Below are 3,964 nucleotides of genomic sequence, written 5' to 3' on the forward strand. Positions count from 1 at the left end.
CCTGTTCCTCCTCGGGTTTTTGGGTGTGTGCTTTGTTTATAATTTGCATATGCAGGTTGATAAGTAGTCTTCTAGGTCTACTAAATGTATTTTTTTGGGTTATTCTCGTACTCAGAAAGGGTATAAATGTTATGACCCTACTTCACACAGGAACTTTGTCAATGCCGATGTGACCTTCTTTGAAGGTACTTCATTCTACCCCCCTCTAGTGCTCTTGTCTAGTGTAGAGTGGTCTTCTCCATCTCCACCTATACCCTCCCTTATACCCTTCCTTGATGCTCTTGGTGCTAGTGACCCCTCCTCTACTGGTTTATCAGCGCAGGAAGAAGATTGGACAGCCAAGTGGCGAGGTAAATACCCCAGATGCTTCACTCCTTCCACTGTCGGCTTCTTCAGGTGAAGCTCCTCTTCCTCCTCCGTTTGATGACTTACCAATTGCGCACAAGAAAGGTACTCGTTCTTGCACTCACAAATCTATGGTTGTGTATCCTATTGATAACTTTGTGTCTTTATCTCATCTTCCCTCTCCTATCCATGGTTTTGCCCTATCTTTTTCCACTAACCCTATTCCCCATACCTATACTGAGGCCCTCTGTATCCCTAGATGGAAGGCTGCCATGGATGTAGAAATGGATGCCCTTTTGAGTCGTGGTACCTAGAGTCTGGTAGATTTACCTCCTGGTAAGGATCTGGTGAAGTGTCGCTGGGTGTACACTATTAAGTATCATTCTGATGGCTTTGTTGAGAGGTTGAAGGCCCGTCTGGTTGTTAAAGGGTATACTCAGACATATGGTGTTGATTGCTTTGAGACCTTCTCCCGGTTGTTAGACTAAATTTTGTTCGTCTTCTTATTTCTCTTGCTGTCAACTTTGATTGGCCCTTGTTTCAGTTGGACATCAAGAATGCCTTCTTGTATGATGATCTATAGGAAGAGGTGTATATGGAGCAACCTCCGGTGTATGTTGCTCAGGGGGAGAGTACAAGTCGTGTGTGTCGCTTACACAAGGCTATATATGGGTTGAAACAGTCTCCTCGGGCATAGTTTGACAAATTCAGTGCTACCATATTTACTTGTGGTTTTTTTTAGTGTTATTCTGATAATTCTGTGTTTGTTCGTCGTAGAGGTGATAAGCTGGTTGTCTTCGTTGTATATGTTGATATTATTCTGACTGGTAATGATGAAGCAGGAATTTCTGAAGTAAAAGATCATCTCCAACACCATTTTCAGACAAAGGATCTAAGCCAACTTCATTATTTCCTTGGGATTGAGGTAATCCATTGCAAGAAAGGGATCAGTTTGTCTCAAAGGAAGTATGTGATGGATCTTCTATCTGATACTGGGATGCTTGCATCCAGACTTGTTGATATTCCTATGGACCCTCACCAAAAGTTTGGTGTGGATGATGGTGAACCTCTCTAGGATGTGCATCAGTACAGGAGCTTGATTGGCAAGTTAATTTACCTCACTGTGACTCGTCCTGACATTTCCTATTCTATTGGGGTCCTTAGTCAGTTCATGCAGATTCCTCAGAAAGCACATTGGGATGCTGTTGTTCGTGTTCTTCGTTATCTAAAAGGTGCTCCTGGAAAAGGGTTGATTTATTGTCCGAATCGACATATGGAACTAGTGGGATATTCTGATGTTGATTGGGCTGGCTCTACTTGTGATCGAAGATCTACCACTGGATACTACACTTTTATTGGAGGTAATCTTGTTATGTGGCGCAGCAAGAAGCAGACTACTATTGCCTGGTCTAGTGTAGAAGCTGAGTACAGAGTCATGGCTCATACCACTGCTGAGTTGATGTGGCTGTGATCGTTACTTTCGGAGCTGGGGTTTCCAATGACCAAGCCAATGAAAATGTATTGTGACAACCAAGCTACGGTTTATATTGCTAGTAATCTAGTCTTCCATGAGAGAACCAAACACATAGAAGTGGACTGCCATTTTGTTCGAGATGCTGTTCTGAAGAGGTTGATTGAAACTCCTTTTGTTCCTTCATCGGATCAGTTAGTTGACATGTTCACTAAGTCCTTGTTTGCCCCTACTTTTCACAATGGTTGTACCAAACTGGGCATGAGTGATGTGTATGCTCCAGCTTGAGGGGGAGTATTGGGAATTAGCGCTAATCCCTTGGGGGGATTAGCGTCAATTCCAGGAACCGATATGGGGCCTTTTGGTCCTATCGGGTCCATATTTTGGTCCTTTAGGGTTGCGGCTTAAGTGAGGGGCTTTTTTGTATTTTCTTCTTTTGCTTTAAGTTATATATATATATACACTAAATTGACCTGTGATCAGTCTATTCTGGACTGATGCTGTCCTGTTTTCTGGACAGTTTTCGGTCTCTCCTTCTCTTCTTCTTCTCGTTTCTGGTTCTGGTTACATCTAATTAATATTGCAACAAGTTTCATGTTTGAATTTTGAAATTGTAAGAAGGTTCAGATTAGTAACCAATTGCGAAGTATAGAAGCAAAATTGAAATCCTATGTTTTTATTTGGAGCTTCTGAAAATTCCTAGCTGAACTAGGAATTCAAGAAACCAGGAAAAGAAAGGATTTTTATGCTAAGAGTAGAATCAGGAATTAGAAATTGATATGAAGGGAGAAGGGAATTGCAAAAACCACAATGGAGAAGAAGGGCAGAAAAAATCAGGTATGGGGATGCTAATGCTGTATGCCAAGCCCAACAGCTCCAAAAGTCTTACGAAAACTCATTTTTAGAAATTTAAATCATCTCTAATTGATTGGGGGGCGAGGTGTATTACATATATAAATACTTTCAAAAACTCCTAACCTGAAATGATAGGACCCCTAAACACTCATTTATACTAAAAATAAATAGATTCAAAATAAAACTCTTAGAAGCTTTTTAAGTATCCTAATTTAACTCAAAACACTTAACTGATAATCCCGTGTACTGATTTTACCTCCACTTTATGGGCTTATAAAATGGGCCCATTACAATAAAACTTAAGAAAATAGAAAGCCCAACTATAATATAACTACCCAAAGCTTAATTTCGTCCCATTGGACAGCCAACTGCTCCTTAGGGGCCTTTCTAAACTTACACAGGCATCCATACAGGATTAATTTCAAATGCAACTGCATCAGATGGTGGGCTATATTTGACAGAATTATTCTATTCCATGCTTACCAATCCCTAATAAGCCTGAAATGATATTAAAAAAAAAAAAAAAAAAAAAGCAACCTATTGCATGAGGCTCCTGCTTCTTTGGGGGGGTTGGGCAAGTATCCGCAGTCTTACACCCTGCTTTGCAGGAGAGGTTGTTTCCAAGTTTTGAACTTGTGACCAACATGCTGCAATAGTGCAACTTAACCATTGTGCCACAGGCTCTCCCCCTAAGCCTGAAATGAGATCATTGCCTATAAAGTACTTCCAAGCACTAAATGGAGTATGTCAATTGCTCGACTCCAATGGCATCAATCACAGTGCTCACACTCTTCCTCACAGTTTACATTTGTTCACCATCTGGATTCCTCATTCCTTCAAGTATTTGGTCTGTTATCCATTGAGGTTTTAATACACATAGGACTCCACCTTGAGTAGGATTGGGTTTCTCTAGTTATTTCTGAGTGAGGATATTGGCGGTATAGTATCAATTAGCGATTTATAAGAGGACTTCAGAGAAAACCCTGCCATTCTTCTTCTGAATTCTACTCATCTGTGCTACTATAACTACAACATAGCCATATCCCAACTAAGTGGGGTCGGCTACCGATCTGTACTACATCACTGACTATTAAACCCTCAAAATTTGCAAGCATTTACTGACTTCGTTTAAACTTAGGGGTAATCTTAACCTGGCCCTTTCACGCAACAAATGATGATGCACACACCCTCCCCACCCACCAGAGACACAGACACTGGTCAACTTTAAAGAGCATTTGTGGACTTGAAGAAATTGTAGCTTCTTTGATTCCTTGAAGAAATGCAGTAGTCTAC

Source organism: Macadamia integrifolia, chromosome 12 (genome assembly GCF_013358625.1).
Source record: "Macadamia integrifolia cultivar HAES 741 chromosome 12, SCU_Mint_v3, whole genome shotgun sequence".
In the NCBI taxonomy this organism is placed as follows: Eukaryota; Viridiplantae; Streptophyta; class Magnoliopsida; order Proteales; family Proteaceae; genus Macadamia; species Macadamia integrifolia.